We start from the raw sequence: 19,255 nt of genomic DNA on the forward strand, positions 1-19,255 counted from the left end.
AAATAACATTTTCTGTAGACGTTTCATTTTGTTGTAGAAATTATTTATATAGTACTGAAATATCTTAAACTCAAGACTGGCAAAATTACATGTCTAATTATGGGAAAAAATAACAACAAATTGCAATTTTTTTTAAAAAGCCCATGATGTTAAAATTCATCCCGAGTCAGCCACTCTAAGGTTAAAGTAACTTGAACACTAAATCCCATCTCTGGCTGAAATATTTGCTCCATGTATCTGACAACCATGCCCTCCTCCCCTGTTTGGCCACATTACCATAAACATCAACATAGCCAAAAGATTATCTGTTTGAATTGTTGTGGCTCACTGGGAAATTACAAGCAAGGAAGACAAATCAAACTGACAGTGAAATCACAACAACTGTCAATTACAGTGCACTTAATGAATCAATTTCAAGGCAGGGAAACGACTCAAAAGCTTGTTGACTTTAATACCAGATTTTTCTTTTTGAAACGCCTCTTCACACTATGGCAGCTCAGCAATGCGTACTTTAAAACAGAAGAAGGGAGAGAAAAAAAAAAACAACTCATATCCCCTTTATCACATAAAATAATCAGCTTCTTCCAAGCTTATAGTATGCCACACTAAAAGCAATATAGACTGCAGATGATCAAAAAAGAAAACTTAAACCAAGCACATGACAGCTTTCCAACTTTAAGAAGTGACAGTTTCCCTTGGATGAAAGAAGCAACTTCATCCTGCAGTGCTGGATAATGACCAGGATGTATGTCTTCCTTTAATCCCGTGCCTGTTTCCCTTACTTGTGCGACTGTCGTCACCGGAGGCTTTCCTACAGTTGCGCGTTCAGGAAATGGCACATTAGACCTTCAGGCTCCTCTATAAAAATGCATTTGAGTTTTTCAGGATCAAATTACTACTATAATGAAGCTGTGAAGCTGCCAAAACATACAAAAACAGTATTTATACAAAAGGATAATCTTGTTAAGTCAGGACCACTATAGTCTAAAAATAAAAATTGCCATTAGCAGTGATTTATATTTGGTGTCATGGCTCTGATGTGTCACCTTTCCACGGACAGCTGATGGCGAAGAGAGCTGCAGCAAGATCATCAACATCATGACAAGGAAAAGCTTGGATGGAGGTGGGTAGCAAAGCAGCTTGCAGATTTGTAGCAACTGAGGACAGCTTAAATAACACACCCTGTCTGTATGCTATTTGCCCACTAAATGTGTAGAAGAATATTAACTTGATGTGAGCTGGGACTGAAATCAGCCCAGATTTTTTGTTTTGGGGTTGCAAGCCGCCTGAAGGAATGCTACGCTCAATTTCTTGTGCACTCTCTCAATGATATGGAAGAACTAGAGCAGCTTCTCTGGCCAGCTTGGACTCAGAATAATTAACTGTGTGCACTATGTAGTTAAGCGTGCTCTCATTTCAAAGTTTTGCCCCAGGAATTTAGACATTAACTCGAGTGGGTACTCGTGCCTCATGCTTGGATACAAATGCAGGAACATTTGAGAATGGGTCAAACGTTCCCAGAGGATGTGGGTGACAACACATTAGCCTCACTTCTTGAATTCTTCTGGACAGCTTGCTGCAGTCATCTTTTTTGGAAGCCCACCAACAGCAGTGTGCTATTAGTCTAATCATTTTTTGAGCATTTTACATCCAACCATTTAGCCAAGACAGGGTCTCAAGGGGAGCTGGAGCCAAGCCATCACAGGGCTACTGCAGAAGAGCAATCATTTATGCTTACATTCACACCTAGGGCCAACTTGAACCCCAACTTGATCCCCAACTTGATCACCAATGAACCTAACAATCACCATTAGAAGAAGCAAGAGTATCCAAAGAGAATGTAGAAAGCTACAAGAACAATATGTAAAATTCCACATACCTCCAGTCAGTCAGTGAATTTGCACCCAGAATTTTTTTGATGTGAGAAGACTGATCGAAAACCACCTGGCAACCATCTGTCTCTCTGCATGGCAAGTGTTTGCTGAGGTTGCTGCCTGTCGCTAGGTGAAATTGGTCACAAAGCAGTATATGTAGATTCACAGAAAACTTTCTTGTGAAAGGCTTGGTCTTTAGCACATCACCCATAGTTTTCATGGAAGACATTTGCACTCTGCAAACTGTTACCAAGCTCACCAAGCAGCACTGAAACTGAAGAGTGTGACGCAAGCTGTAAATGGAGTCCATTTGCCAAGTGCCTTTTGTAATGTGTTGGTTGTGGTAGTATAGCACAAGTTTTACTTTGAAGGCAAACTGTCTCAATTTCTAGTCTGCATTACACTACAAGTTCCACTATCACTTGACCAGTAGTTGACGAGTGTTTGGCCAGCCCAAGGGTCTTCAATGACCATGGTATTTTGATAGCAGCCAAAGCAATGTAGTGCAACACCCTCTTTGCAACCAATTCCACTTAATGATGGCCAGAAAACTCCAACAACCTCTACCAATCACTCACCAACTGACTGGAAAACACATTTTACCTAGCAACTGAAGCCTGTAACAATTCTTGGGATAAAATAAATACATTTTCCCTTCTTTTCACCAGCACCTCGTAGGATATAATCCACTACTACAACTGAAAGGTGCCATTAAAGTACAAGATGTCTGTCAGCCACCATTGAACAACAAAAACAAAAGAAAGCAATACCAGCTACCAGTTGTTGGAGTTGTAAAATGTGTGTGGCCCTGTGAGATTGGATCCTACCACAGAAACAGTAGAAACATGCTGAGCCAAAGGTAACTAAAGCCACCAGGAAGTCTTGTGCAGAACTCCTTCAAATAAACGAAAATGAGGTCCAGAATAAACTCTGCTGTGTAAGGCTAGTGTGACTGCCACGATGGTCATTAAGAGCATTTTGGGGTCAACGTGAGGGTCAGACAGTTGTCAATTTAAACACCTTTTTTTTGCTTGAAATGCCATCCTGAAAATACACAAATATAAATATAAACATATAAGTGGATGGGTAATTTGCTACAAAAACCCCAATTTCCTTTTTCAAAGAACATCTCACTCCTGAGCCTCAGAAGTTCTCCCATTTCCACTGTTAACCAACATCTAACATAAAACATCTAAAATTAAAAAAAATATAACTGTCAATCTCAAAAACAGAGAATGTTATCCAATATTTAAAAGCCATGTGTCAAATGGAGAGACAGTATTAACAGAGATGCTATTTGAAATTCCAATACTTTTCCCACTGTGTAAGTTTCCTTTTTGTTTGTTATTATTTATTTCCAATTTTGTACCAGGAAAAACAAATGAAATATACATAAATAAATCACAGCTTTAGCCCCTTATCTTTATAAGAGCACAAACCCAGTCATGCAAATAGATGAAAGTAATCCAAGATTTTAGGACAAACAGAACAGATAAACACTGACTACTGCCACTTCATGTCATCTAAATTGCTGACAGAGTGATGGCAGTAAAGAAGATAGATATAAGCGGATTTCAGCCAACATATTAATGAATCCCCAATCATTAAGCTATTGAGAGGCAAATACAAAAGCTACATGCAAAAATAAAGAAGACAAAGGTACACTCTGTCACAGACACACAGTCCTTGCTGTCTCTTTTTTACCTTGCTGTCTCTACAACTCTTTATTTCTATTTTCATCTTTTTGGTTTTAGTCATATTTCTCCAGGGTCTTCTCTCCTTTCCCCTACAGCTGTCCCTCTGACTCAGACTACCAGCTTCAAAGTGGCTAAGGTTATTTAAAACCTCTGAACTTCCTCTTCCAAATATAATACACTTTAAGTTTTATTTATTTATTTCTTGCTAAACAGGAAAGGAAATTTGTCCAGTTAAACTGTCAGGATGCAAACAATTAAAACAAACCTTCCAACCAATCAGTGAGCACTGCATGAATCACTACATATTCTGCATCTACTGAAAATACACAGGGAACTGATTATTGACAGGAACTTCAACATCTCTCTATAACAATTTGAACTAAAGAGATTAAAACTTTCATAAAAAGAGACAATTTACAAGATTTCTGCCAGAAAAGCTGTTAGGCAGTCCGCCAGAAGTGCAAATTGTATGGCATAGATTTGAACAGCAGAACTGTGCAGACACATGCACCGCTGCTCCAACAGAGAAACGAATGATTAACTCATTAGAGTAAATTAGTGAATATTACTGGACAGACTTCGAAAAAGTTCTACCAGATATTTTGAGTAATTTTACACATTTCTACATTTCCAGCGATAGACCACAACTTACAACCATTTTCATGATAATGTGCAGCTCGGATTATTTTGATGAAAACAGTCACAACTTGTTATCTTCAGTTAGAAAAAATGTGTCATTTGTGTTTTTACAGAATTTCATGTGTTATTGATTCTGAGAACTCAAACCAATTTAATACCTTTACAGCTATACTTAAGTCCAAACTGCTTGTTAACAAATTCAAAGACTCGCAAACATGGCTCGAATCACTTTTTCACCTGTGTTTTTAAAGTCTCGCTGTTTATCGAGTCTTCGCAGTACGTGAAGCTGAAAAGGTCAAATAAAAGCAAAGACAGTGAGCCATTTCAATTACCACATACTATTTACTGTCATTATGCAGAAATATTAACTTCACACACTCCTTGGCTCAGGTTGTGGGTTGCCAGATTGCACTAAAGATTAAACTATATGTAATGTATGGATTTTAGACGGTTTCACAGGCAATCGGGCAACTTGTCGCATGGGCTGTCCAGCTGAAGGCACTGTAACATCCCTGTCGGAAACACGTGTTTGGAACACCAAAAAACAACCACCAACTTATCCAAACAGAGTCAGCCGAATAAATAAATAACTACACATGAACAGATTTCCTGAAAATTGGTTATGTTTTGAGTGTTTTAAAGTTTAAAAACCTGAAAAATAGAAATTATGTTGGATATTTAAATCACCAAAAATCATTACCTGTACTGGTCTTGCAAGGCTGTCACTTAGGCTCTTGTACAAATTTGTGTATTTTGGTTTCAGCTCCCCCACAACCCTGAATTCAATAAGCAGAAGAAGATGGATGGATGGCTGGATAGACAAATATAATGTCAAGGCTGTGCTGATTACAAGAGATTCCTGGGAGAAGGAGCAAAATGCGAACCCAATGGAAGATGGTCTTTAAATAATAGTAGGCATGCCATATATTTCTCCAAAATGGTATTTAAACTATTTAAATAACTATCTTTGTAGGGACACTATATGATTCACCCTTGGCAAATATTAAGAACTCTAAAACAATACAGAAAATGCTAACCACAAACTAAAGTCAAATTTACCCGATGACATTAAAAATATGGGATAACAGCAACCTTAAAAGATTGAGCAACCAGAATGGGTTAAGTTGTCAAATAACTCTCCCAGTACTAATAACCCCAATTTGAATAAGAAATTCAATCCAGTTCAAAGCTGACACTCAAATGATCATGAGTGCCGAAATTACGATGTAATTTCAGGAAAAATGGCTTGCATGGATTTCAAGTTGCACCTCCAGACACAAACACACACAACAATTTCCCCCAAAGATGGCACGAGAGAGGCGGCAGCAATTAACAAATCCAACTGGGTCACAAAATGACTTTTTTCACTAATACCAACTCAGGCAGCCAACACCAGCAGCATCCATTTGGCCATCCAGAAAGACAGAAATTTGAGAGCTTTGTCTGCTTGGAAACAGATGGCAAGGCAGTTGGTAGGAATTTCAGAAACACTCCCGTACATGTTAGTCTTATCCCCTAACAGTTTTTGTACTCCGTGGCACTCTTGCAATTTCATTATAGAGCTGAAATGAGGAAGGGTTGAGGACAGTCTGAGAGAATTATTATTTTGACACAAACTCATTGTAATGCAGGATAATGAACACATGCACCCCTGCAGTCAATGCTTTCTACCAGTTAGCTGACATGCTGTTGTTGTTCTCTCACTTCTGCAACAGCAACTAGCATAATGCTGATAACAGCCAAGTCATTCAGTCACACAGGACATGAACTAATAGTGAAATTCTGTGTCAATGATAATGTCCAAAAAAAAGGAAAGGAAAAGAAAAGAAAATAGAAAAATAAATCATTGTGATATCACACCTTTCAGGTCTGTATCCAGTGCAAAACACATAAATCAGTAAATGCCACCTCATTTACTAATGTCAGTCAACAGGTCCAAAGAGCCAAACAGCTCTTTTTAAACATTAAAAAAAATAGATACTTTCAAGGCTGTGTCTAATCATGTTAAAAACTCATGATCTCAATACTGACCAAAGGAGCTTTAAAAAGTAATCCCTCTTTGTAAATGACTATTCTTATGATTATTTTATTATTACGTTGAATAGAGTCGTTTGATAGAGCATCATAAATGTGGAAAAAGTAGGGTTTTTCAGTTATCATCATATAAGTCGGACAAGCAGTTGAGAAAGGAGGAGGATGTGCGTACATCACAAAAAGTATAAAAGACTGATGCAGCTACTGTGACATAACCCATTGGTTTCTGAAGTCCAGTTTTGAAGCATCAAGATTTTCCATTTTCACCATAATTACAGTGAAACTGTACATTCGTTGGCTACCAACTTACACATTGATTCTCCGAGCATGATTTAGACTGACCAATATTTCCAAAATGTATTTCACGTTTCATAGATTAATGCGAGAAGACAGTTGACTGGTGTGACCATTAGTCATGTGGCGTCATCTTGACTACCATTTTGTATGTGACAGTTAGGGCTGTGCCATAACATAACATCCATGATAATCCTGTTATAACTTTTTTTGCGTGATATCATAATATCGTTGCTATAGCAATACCATGCATTTACATTCCCGAGTGCACAAAATAAGACAAGCCCAGGCATGTCTGAGAGCAAAATCCTTGTGTCAACCTTGAATTCCAATATAATACATAAAGAGCTGATTCAACAACATCCAATAATGCACAACACCTAGAAATATCCAAGAAAACAGTTCCTGATGAAAGTGGTGAAACAACAAACTTGTTTCACCACTCAAGGCAAAACCAAAACACTGTCAAACACATCCCTGGATGGCATTTATAAAGACCCTAATGTGAACGCCATGTCTATCTTTTATACTATGTACGTAACACACAAGTGATTTTCTCAGTATCCACAACCTCCCTCGAGTATTTAAGATAAGTAACATACAAAGTATGATAACGAATAATTTCTACACCATGCTATAGCGTCAAAGCAGTATCCTGCAACCCTGAAACTTATATCACTGTTTCCTGTAAAGAATGATGACTTGAAAGCTTTATTTGAGTTTACCCTTTGATGTGTTTACTCAAAGCTGAGCAGCATCAGACCAATATTAAAAGCCTGGCCAGGAGCAGAGGCCCAAAGCCAGATGGAATATCTGTTTAACCATTCACACCAATCTCAAAACACTGTATAATTACAGATTACGGCATCAGTCTGAAGAGAGCACCGACAGCCAGAAAAAACAGAATATGGGTGAAATTGGTGGCTAGTTATTCAGTCTGCAGCAGAACTGCAATCAATTCAATTGTTAACACTGCAAAACTAGATTGTAAGGAATTTAACCTGGCTTTTTTGGATAATTCGATTAGTAAACTTAAAATGTTCAGCCAACCTGCTGTGTGTAGGTCGGGGGGTGCCAATGTATTAGTATTTTATATTTTATTCCAAGCTAATTCCTGCAAATTGCAATGAAATAATAAGGAGAGCAAGGGCACAAATGATCCCCGCCTAATATTCTAGCATTACAATATCCATATGAAGATACTCCACGTTCAATCTCCATCCTGGCTTCTATTGTTTGTAAGGATTATACATTTATTCTGTAATATCTAGGCTGTTCTTGCTTTCAAGGCTTTTGTACAGTACGTTGTGTTTACTTCTATGTGGATTAATCTGCCTAGTCATTGTTTCCCAATGCTTATAGATTTTTCCTCTCTCATTTGTCACAACTGAAATCTGAAGCCTTTATAATCCACAGTGCTTTCATCTGCTACAATCCACTTACAGCCCTAATTAAAAAGTTGTTTCACCAGACAGACGGGAAAGTGGAGAACTGGAAAGGAATCCAAGTCCCCTCACCTCAGGTGGAATGGCTAAAAGTAACTGCTTCCTCTTGTGACCTCCTTTTTTCTTTTCTGGGTGCTTTGAAAAGGCCTGACAAAGCCTTCATGGGGTTTCATATTTATCCTCTGCAAAGGACCATGGATCAAAAGAGATAGGCAATTTCACATATCAGAGAAAACACTGCAAGGGCTGTTTGTTGAGTGAAAACAAAATGCTGGCTTGCACTTCAATGTGTCAAGAGCTTACAGACCCAGGCTTTCTAACATACCCTGCACTTAAGTATTTGGGGATACAGTTTTTCTGTTGACTACTTAAAATACTTAAAAATTATTTACCAAAACAGGTGCCTGTACAAAACCCATGCACATCTGATGTGAATCAGTCTGAAAATAGTTTGATGTTCATCTGTGGCTGCCTGCTTTTTGCCGTTAGCGATGTCTTAGCTACTCCTCCATTTCTACCAGTGGCTTTGACTTCTTGCTCATTTTTTCGCAAGATCAGCATCTGCTAGAAAAATGTGGTCATTGATAGAGTATATTCTTAGTGTCACTTTACATGTTACTTCTGTTCCCAATAAGAGTTCATTATTTGGTCATTTCTGTATAAAAGGGGAAGTGAGCATGTTGGTCACTAATGAAATAGACTAAAATCATGGTCCTACAACTACAGCAGAGAGTATTATGATGTTTAGTGCAACTGCAACCTTACCTTCAAATAGCTCAGCTAGCTCACAGGAGCTTGGTTGCACACACTAATATGTGATAGGCTGTTACTCGAGATAAGTAATCAATAAGATTATCAATAAGAATAGAATGTGAGACATTTCTGTCAACCACAGAGCAGCATCTGAGGAAATTTTTTTTTTAAAAGGAAAGAAAAGAAAAGCAACTGCCAAATTGTCAGCAAAAAGTCACCATCTGAAAACATTGTCACACTGTTTAACTAGTTCCTTTATTGTCCGGGCCATCAACAAGGTAATCAATAAGGTACATTTCTCAGAAATGACATCCTTTTTTCAATGCTAATTAAGATTCTTGGTATTACTGCCTTTTAAATTCAAAATGTGATTAAAGTCTGCACAGCATCTGAGTAAGAATCCCAGTATTGTGTATTACAGCATTTTGCCAGGCCAAGTAGTTTTATTCAATAAGTCTGCCCTACAGTATGATCTACTTACTGTTACAGAGTATTTCTTGCTCTGTTATTTCTCAAGAGACAGCCTACCCCAAGACCTTAAACAGAGTGAACTCACATTCCAATCTCCAGCATGTAAAGAGTCACCAAAACAGACAGACAAAAGCACAGAAAATGAAAAGGTAAGCTCAAGAAAAAGAAGCAGCATACATCATGAATCAGGATTAATGCAGAAAGGATCGACATGGGCACTCTGAAAGAGTGACATGGTAATAGACAGAGATAAATATGAGGGATGTGGACAGAAATGAAGAGTGTGTTATAGTCCCCGGCATGCCATCCACAACAGAAAGAAAGCAAGCCGAGAGGAGAAGGCACTGTCAGTGATGGGCAAAAGGAGGAGGGAATCGTGGGAGGTGGGGAGAAAAGGAGCAGCAACAGAACGGAGACAGAAGGGGAGGATGAGGCAGTAACAGTGGAAGGGAGGGGAGCATAGTGAGGCTAGCGTGGTATGTCGTAAACAGGTAAGACCCCATTATCAGATACTGTCAGTGATGCATTACACGTCAAAAGGGAAAGTGCTAGTATCCCAGTTATGGGATTAAAATGTCCTCCTATTCCTCACTTTGCATTTCTCAGATTCTCTCCTTGAGCACCTCCAAATCCTTTCCTGTCCCAGAAGGGGCTAAACTACACATTTGAGACTTTTTCACCATATCCTAATAGAAGTGTTTATTTAAACTGCAGGATTTTGCTCACAAGAAGACACCGAGGTCCTGGGAAATCCTTTATTTGAAAGCAGTAAAGAACCCCCCTGCTGTGTGCTTACGATGGAGAGGGTTCATGCACACTGACCTAGGCTTTCTAGCAAAGCCTGCATTCAAGTCTTCAGGGATGCCATTTCTCTGTCAACCACAGTAGTTGAAAATAATTTATCCATCTCACAATCTTGACTGTCTCATTCATTCAACTCGTGCTGCTTAATCTAAAAACATCTAGAGATGTTTCAACATCCCAAAGCACTTAAAATAATCTCTCAGCTGCCCACCATCAGTGCTTGAATTTTTTTTTTCTCCCCTCACATCTTTTTTTAATTCAGCAGCTACACGTGTGACAGAACATGTGCGCCTCCACCTACACACTCAATTTCAATAGTCTACTTAATATTATAAATGCGACACAGCTTCCAGATCAGCTCAGCCTTGGCATTCACAGGCACTGATGAGGGAGGGCTGATAGCATGAGATGTTCAACCGCTATATCAGAGTTTGTTGGGGGGTTTTTTTTTTTTTTTGACGCAGCTGCTGCAGCAGCCAAAGCAAAAAGGACAAAGCAGCTCAAATGATGTCGTGGAAGGAAAGCATCTCCAGCGGTGCTGTTGTGTTGTTCAAGTTGAAAATTAGACCCATCCCAGTCACCCAGCGAACAGAAATGTCATGTCTTTGATGCGTCCATTTAGGAGTTGTCAGTGAATGAAGCAGAGTGTTTCTGTGAGTGTGTGTGTGTGTGTGTGTGTGCGTTAACACCATCCTGGAGGGGTAAAGCTGATAGCCTGGGGGCAGACTCCACAGGTGGAGATGGCAGTAAAAAAGAAAAAAAATGTAAAAAAAAAAAAAAAAAAAAAAAAGGAAGAAGAAAGAAGACAGAGCATCTACAGGAGGTCCATTAACAATAAAAATCCCCCCCATGGTGACAGAGAGAGATCTCAGACACAAGCAAGTACTAACCTCTTTAAGACAAGCAAACTTTAAGAAACTTAATTGGCCTAAACAAAAAAAAGAAAAAGAAAAATGTTCACTTCATTGTTAAATCGTTTGATGAGCCAAGCTTCTGAGGCATCTTAAATGTAGCACTCCTACATCACTATTCAAATGTGACTAAACTACACTGACGGCCATTTTGATTAATGAGACTGGTGTTGACAGAGCCTTAGGTGGAAATAACTTCATTTTTGATTTCCAGCAAGTTCCTAAGCTTGCACTGCGCTATGAAAATAACACATCACATGCAAGTAATACCATGAAACAACACGTGAGTCCGGTGATAAATAATAAACTTTGCATCTCTCAACACATCCCTGACTCTCTCTATGCCAATCAACACATTACAGAGCTGTGAAATGCTGCAGATGTCCAGGCAAACCATTCAAATCGGCAGCAGCAATGCCTGCTGACAGAAATGTACTGCAAATCATGCATTTGCACCAAGAGCTGCTTCCCCAGACAGAAGACATTTCTCTGATGAAAGTAGCCCCACAAGTCTTTACGCCAGCTGCAGCGTCCACATGTAAGATGATAAGACAGACAGCATAGGTTGGGATACACAGGAAACCCACTAGAGCGGCTGCGGCTAGCCATCCCCAATTATGCAGCAGTCACGCAGAGACTTAACCAAACAACCATTACCTTTATCTGATCGTCATTTTCGCAAGATTTCCTGTGTCTTTAAGAGCAACGGTGAATCGCTGTCTGCATTTTTAACTGTGATGTCTGCGTGCATGTGTCAGAGAAGACACCGTTAACTGAATGGGGGCTGAAAGCCTGCTCGTTATGATACAGGTAATTAAATCAGATACATGCTGAGAGGGGAAATAAAATCCACACCAGTACCACGTAAACGTTACCTGAGCGCCAGTTAAACTTTTCAGCCTTGTTTACTCTACCTAAAATATAATGCATTTATCCAAATACTTAATCCACACTGGTGTTTAGCACACTAATAGCAGCTACAATCCGGCTAACCGAATACTAATGGATCTGATATCCCCCAGTTTCTATACGCACACCAACGGAGAAGAGAGCGCACTCACCTTTATCAATTTCCACCTTTTCGACAGGAAAAATAACGCTCTCGCTGGTCATTCGGCGGCGCACACACAGACCGTAACTGCTGTAAAGTGAACCGGCTGTCAAAGCTTCGTAGCAGAAAACGTCCGCTGCTTTTCACCTTTGTATCTCTTGCTGTCCGAGCACTCCGCCGACCCAGTGTTGCCAACTCCTCAGTAAGGAAAATCGCTATTGGCTGTCCTAAAAGTCGCTAGAAGTCGCTAAATGACGTCATCGCCTAATTTGCATAATTGGTCATGCTAATATAATTGTAACCTATGTTGTTGGAGAGAGAAATAACATCGTGGAAGAGACATAAAGAGAGTAAAAAACGTCCTAAATGCATTTAGAGTTTATTTAGAACTACAAATTAAATTGCTTTTAGCAATTATTGTTTTTTTTAATGTCACAATTCCAACCCTGCTCCTTTACCCGGGCTTGGACAGGCAAAAATGACCCGAAATAGGCACTCTGGTGGAGTTACTTTGTGTGTGTGTGTGTTTATAAGTAGTTTTAAACCTTGTGATCCACAAAACAGCATAAGAGTAAAAGAACTGCCTGCGTTACAGCACCCGCTGCTTGTTGAGAGTAAAAGCGATACGCGCTTTCACGTCTTTTTTTAGCGACTTTTTTAAGAAAAAAAGTCGCTAGGGGGTCTGAAAACTCGCTAAATATAGCGACAAAGTCGCTAAGTTGGCAACACTGCGCCGACCGCCTCTCGGTTTGTTCAAATCAGAAGTTCATCCAAAGTTGCAGCGGTTCGCCCCGCCTCGCGAAGGCGATTAGGTCACCGCCTCCCTGTAATCCTCTGAGCTGTACTCTCGCGATACGGACAGCCACTGCTTATCAGACTGCGTAGCCTCGCGGTGACACGGCGAATTGAATTAAAGAGAGGCCGACCCAGTGCTGTTGAAAAAGGACAGGAGAGAGGGAATGCGTTGCTCTGGCAACACAGTGGCTAGGCTTTCAGCGATACCCCCTTTTTAAAAAAATTCAAGCCAGTGATGTTGTGGCAGGTTTGCGTGTTGATAAACATTAGCTAATCTATCTAATGCTTGTATCGAGGACAGAATAACAGGAAGCTACCTGCTGGAATGTGTTTACCCGGTCTAAGAACTGTCATTTGGTTTTTAGCTGCTACATTGGGATATAATGAAGTATAATGAAGGTACTCTTCATTACTTAGATAGCAGTACCGAGGGGTAATTTTGGCACTATCTGTATAAAAGAATACAAGCATCGAAAATGATGAAGAGAGGTATTAAAATATTTAAATGTATCTATATTTTGGCTATAGATAAAACCTATCCACTACATTTGATGTCATTAGCCATTTCTGGGTCCAATGGCTCTTAACTTACACAAAGAAAACAAAGACTGAGACACATTAGAGTATTAAAATTATTAGTGTAGCTGGTTTTCCAGGTCTTACAATAAAGAATGTAAAATAAAGAAAATATAAAATAAAGAAATATTCACAAGGTTTAGTTGCTTTAAAAGTTAGTAGTACGTTAACTAGCTAGTAGACATCTAAACATGGTGGTCTCTCTTAAGAATTAAAAAAAAATGGCACAGCTATAACTTTGGACTTAATAAAAGGAAAGAAAACAAAATATCAGCAACATTTGGATGGTTAGTGAAGTTGGGCTGGATCAAATAATAGTCTGGAGCTATTTTAGGTATTTGTATATAAACAAATGCCATCACAGGGAAAGTAAACTGTCAAAACTTAAGCCAAGAAAACATCTGAGATTACAGTTAGTCAATAATATGTTTTTGTGTGGACTGGGTCAGGAAGATGGGACAACCCTACCCAGTCTGGCCCATTGACTAATATTAAGTTCATTACACATTGCTCAAGAGTTGTCAGTCATACACTTAATACATGATGCAACCACTAGTTCCTATAGAAGAATCTGTATGAGTACACATTTCCTGGAGTCTGCTGGCTCTCACTAGGTAAAATAAGTTGCTGCCCCAAAAACCTAATGATCGCTTTTTTGTGTTTTTCAGCAAATAATCACTGACTACTAGTTAGTAAAACCTGCCAACAAAGAACATTTACTTTAACTTTGAAGGTGAACCATCTCCGTTTCCGGTTTGTGGTTCACTCTAGCTCAGAGAGTACCTGGACTCTATTTGTGAATATGTGTTTTTCCTTAGTGACAGGTGGTTACGAGGGGGTCAGTGACTGGTCTGTAGGCCTGTGTAACTGGGGCTTTCACAATCATTTCCTTTGCAACTGCTAACCCCCAGCAACCACTCAAAACTGATTATAGAATACACGTTTTTCTCTCATGACAGGTGGTTGCCAGATGATTGCAGATTGGTCTCCAGGCTAGTGTGAATGGGGCCTTGTTCGTTAACCCTACATTGTCACCATGATTGCCACACATCCAAAATGCCAGAGAAGTTAACGTCACATGGTTAGTGGTCACAGTTAGTGTCTTCAAAATCTCAACTGGCATGCACATGTCACCCACGGCCCCCACAAATGTGTGTCATTCATAATGATGGTAAAAACCTAAAACTATATTTAATATACAACTCAGACTAAGTAAACATGGTTGGGCGTAGGTCTTCAAATTCCATGTTCAGCCTCAGGCATTGAGATCCTGAGGTTAAGGTTAGGATAAGTTGCCATGCTGGGGCTAGTTGAGAAAGTCTCTGGTTAGGGTTAGGCCATCAAAAGCAGTGGTTATGGATAGGGAAGATGACCAGGTTGAGTCTCCATATTGTTCAGTTACAAGATCCTGAAATTGTTATTAATTTTATAAATGACAGTACAGCCCCTAGGACACTCTAAGACAGCTGCACGAGTCAGCACAATACCCAGATGCATCAAGCCTGGTGTGTATACTTCCATTATTAACATCCAAAGGTATGAGTGCTAACTAGATAATTAGCTAGAACTGATTGGAAACATTCAGAAAAATAAATAAATAACACCAAAGCTAACAAATAACCTTAATATTGGATGCAACTGGTGTTGTTTTCACATGTTTTCACCTCTGAACTCTGTTGGGGAAAGCAATTGGTACATGTCTTTTGTCACACACAACAGGTGAGGGTACATTTTAGATGCACTCAATAAATAATTGCAGGACACAGGACACAAGATGGCCATCTAGCAGCAAACTATCGATCACCTGACTGTTCCCTGCACTATTCTCACAATGGCACAACTGGATGTCACATAGACTTTGTGCTATTTTTTTCATTTTCATCTCTGTTGGGTAATGTCTGGTGAATTTAGGAGTTCCAATGTACGTGAGAAAATTATTTGAGATGTTTGCTCTGTCATTCAGGAAGTTAAGTCACAACAGTGTGAGTAACTAGAAACTGACAATGATCATAACAGTTCAGTAGGACTGGTGATCCACTGTTCGGAGGAATTTGCTCTTAAGCCTCTGCATCTGATGTGTTTCCTATTAAACCACACCCATATGACACAGACGAGATACTACATATTTATGTTCGTGTTTTAGTGCCAAATATTTAAATGGGAGTCACTTACTGTAATGGTGAAGGTGTTTGAGGTAAACCTAATTCTAACACTTTCATCTATCCCAACCCCATTACAACACAATAGTAAAGGTAAAGGAAAAACTAGCAGATCATTTAAAAGAGTGCTTCACTGATGTAGCATTGAAGCTCATGTAACACTGTTAGACTCAGAGTGGATAAAGAATCAAAATTGATCCCTGTTTTCTTCTACTTGTTTCTACTGCTACTGGTGTTAAGGGCAGGGCCACACTGATTGACAAGTGTCATGACCCAGTCAGCTTACCCAGTGGCGTCTGCAAGGCCTCACCTGAGCTACATTAAGTCCCTTTACTGGATCCCTCTACTTTTTTGTGCTGTTGGAACCTTTAATATAATTAGCTGACCAATACTTTAACATGCTGCATTATACAGACTATTCAAGAAGTCTTGTGTTCAGTTTTGATAAGTGAAATTCTATCATTTTATTAGTTACTATGCACTAATAAGCATATATGTATGTCTGTGTGTTGTCTCCCAACAGTTTATGAATGCAGCTTCCTAACCAAGCTAGCTAGCATTAGCTTACAATAGTTAGTACATCACCTTCTTGTGCAAATATGTAACTACTTGCTTGAAAAAGCTAACATGGCAGTGGTGACTAAGTAGCTAACATAGAATCCAATAACAATGCGTGACATCACAGTAGCTGCTTTCGTCATTAATATGCACTCACTACATATCATTAGTAATAGCTGGAACAGTAAAAGGTGGGGCTCATTGAGATGCTAATGTAAAGTCAGGAGAAGTGTTCAAATACAAAGACTAGTTAGTTAAAACACACAAATATTCATGCAGTGCCCACTCTGGAGCGCAAACAAGATGCTGCCCCAAGTGGATGCATTCAACTATCTCTGGGTCTTGGTCACCAGTGAGGGGAAAGAGGACCAGGAGACTGACAGGCAAATTGGTGATGAGTTATGGTGAAGATAGAGCTGAGCATGAAAGCAAAGCTGTCAATTTACCATCAATCTATGTCCCTACCCTCACTCTATAGTCATAAACTAGTAACCAAAAGAACAAGATTGCAGATATAAGTGGCTGACATGAGCTTCCACTGAAGGATGCCTGTACTCAGCTTTAAAGGTAGGGTGAGGAGCTCTCTGTTTTTGGGAGCGACTCAGAGTAGAGCCCCAACTCCTCCAGATTGAAAGGAGCCAGGTAGTTCAGACATCTGACCAGGATGCCTCCTAGGTGTTGTTTGAGCAGTGTCCATCTCTCGGCTGCCTTTGGATGATCTCTCCCCCTGGAATAGGTGGAAAAGGTGATTGGAGAGAGGCAGGTTTGGACTTCTCTGCTCCGGGGTGTCAAACTCCAGTCCTCGAGGGCCAACATCCTGCTTGTTTTTGAGATATCTCTGCCCTATCTGCTGCTGATTACCTGGATCAGGTGTGCTTTGCCAATAAGAAGCTACAAGGGCAGGTTAGTTGGAAAACAAGCAGGACAGCGGGCCTCGAGGCCTGGAGTTCGACACCTGTGGCTTAGACTGATACCCCCAAAATTCCAACCTGGACAGTGGAAGAAAATGGGCGGATGGATGGATGGCAAGACCATGACAGGTAAAAGGCCTACTACAACTATGCACAGTCATTTAACCCTGAGGTGCATGAGTAGGGACCTTTGAATGATAGTCAAACAGTTCACAGTGATTGAATAGTATTTTTGCTTGAGATGGCCACTCATGCTCAAAGCAAAAACTTTATGATTACACCAGTTTATGTAGCCTCCAGGAGCTGTCTGCAGTACCTGTAAACATACTTTGATGTGCCTGGTTGTGTCTGTGCCAGTGGATTTCCCCATTAATTGCTCCTCTTAATTAATGGGATTTGTGCTTGAAACACAGCACTTAAGTGAACGTACTTCCTACCACCCCAGATTATTTGGCAACTTCGAGAAGAGTTCTGTGATGTTGTTTGAGCAGCCTCGAGCTTAATAACCAGAAATCCTGTAGAGTGTAGCCTATTAGCAAATCGCATCCACCACTGCGGCAAAAGATTTAGAAAGATATTACAGCCACATTAAAAAAGTCCCTACTTTCTTCAAAAACACTGCATTATTTATTTCTTCTTAAATTTTTAATTAGATAAGAGAAAGAGCATCGTCCTAATTAAAGTAGCTCAGCAGGTACCAGTGTGAAGAGTGGGTGAACAGTATGAAAGACACAAGATTTCAACTCTCTCCCACATAATCACCTGTGAATAGTTACAAACTTATTCTGTATTCTCTGTCCCCAGCCTGTCTTTTCTCCTCTGCAGTTAATAAATGCGGTTCTAGTGGCAGCAGTTCACATTCTCATCTTCATTTAGTCATTTTCTCCCCAGTTAGCTCAGCCTTTCCTTTCATTTCTACTTTCCATATGTGCATCCATTATTGTAAAATGTCATCCAGGATGACATAAAAATCTAATAGAGACAAAGGAAAAGAGATTACTGTCATTAAAACTGCTCTATTCCTGTAACTCTGTGGGTCTTAACACTACCCACCCCGTTCTGTCATGGGGCGGATATTTGTGTGGGAGGTTTGTATTGTTCTCCGGTGAAAAAGTGCTCCCTCAGGATTAGTTCAAATAGTCTAATTGGGTTAGCTGCAGAATGTAATTGAGTTTGGATTAAAGAACTGAAAAGACACATCAGCAACAAGATTCACTGCTTGTTATACCAGTAAAATAGTGAAGCATCAGATACTTAAGCAGAAGAAAATAATCAATTCATCTACAGGTGTTATTATGAATTCTATACAGCTGAGAAGTGAGTGTATTTATGAGAATAAATGTGACCAATGTTACTTCTGCATTCATTAGAACAGCAGTCATGCAGAGCAGAGGGGAAGTTATTGAGGCTTCTGAAAACATGGAGTCCTGATGTGGAGAGATTGTGTGTGTACTTTGTGTGTGTGTAACAAACAGCTGCTGACATTTCCAGCTGTCAAAACGTAATTTCCTGCTAATTTTCTTTGAGTATGTAACTGAATTTAGAAAGATAGTGAAGAGGAACAGCTATCTATAGCTGTCATTTTATTTTAGCCATACTTTATCTACCGTATATGTTTTTTAAAAAAAGTATTGTATTTACTATGTTATGCCACAGAAATGTAAAAATCCAATGGTTTTTAAGCTTGATATTGATTTCAATATCTTCCCCTAAGAGCTTTATACAAAACAAGTAATGGGAAAACAAAATGTTATAATGCAATTGACAGTCATCATCACACCATAGCTGACACCCAGCTTGATGTCATTACTGATGCCACTGTGATTGAGCGTATTTTACTTCTGCATTTCCACTTTTTCCACTTATCTGCAGAGCAAAGGGGATTTAATTTAAAATTCCATTTTTATTCGAAATTTGGAGCATTAAAAACTGGGAAAAAAAATACTTTTGATTTCTGTTGCACACCCTGATAGTAGTTAATCAAAATGAATAAATAAACAATGAAAAGTATAGTGTATAACTAACATATTGCAACAGTGGTACGCATGTAGGTCCAAACTGTGAACTAGGACAGTGAAGCCAAATCCTTGGAATGTCCCAGTTACATATTAATTATATACAGTACGTAACAGACAGTTATTGTGTTTGTATTATTAGTATAAATAAGTTATTATGTTTCAATTCCACATTAGATACAAATACATTATATGGAAAGAAACATTGGGCTTAATCTTAAAATTCAAGTGTTTTCAGTCCCATTCCCACTGGTGTATGAAGTCATGC

General features: G+C 39.4%; 1 protein-coding gene across 2 annotated transcripts in view; it reads right to left on the reverse strand.

Moving 5' to 3' along the window:
* Positions 1–12,150, reverse strand: part of sipa1l1 (signal-induced proliferation-associated 1 like 1) — an 89,819-nt gene extending 77,669 nt beyond the window's left edge. For both annotated transcript variants that reach the window (XM_039598894.1, XM_031730233.2), the window contains exon 1: positions 11,984–12,150. The gene's annotated coding sequence lies outside the window, so the exon portion shown is untranslated. The remainder of the gene's footprint in view (positions 1–11,983) is intronic.
* Between the last annotated feature and the right edge of the window lie 7,105 nt (positions 12,151–19,255).

The sequence above is a fragment of the Oreochromis aureus genome, linkage group 15, assembly GCF_013358895.1.
Source record: "Oreochromis aureus strain Israel breed Guangdong linkage group 15, ZZ_aureus, whole genome shotgun sequence".
In the NCBI taxonomy this organism is placed as follows: domain Eukaryota; kingdom Metazoa; phylum Chordata; class Actinopteri; order Cichliformes; family Cichlidae; genus Oreochromis; species Oreochromis aureus.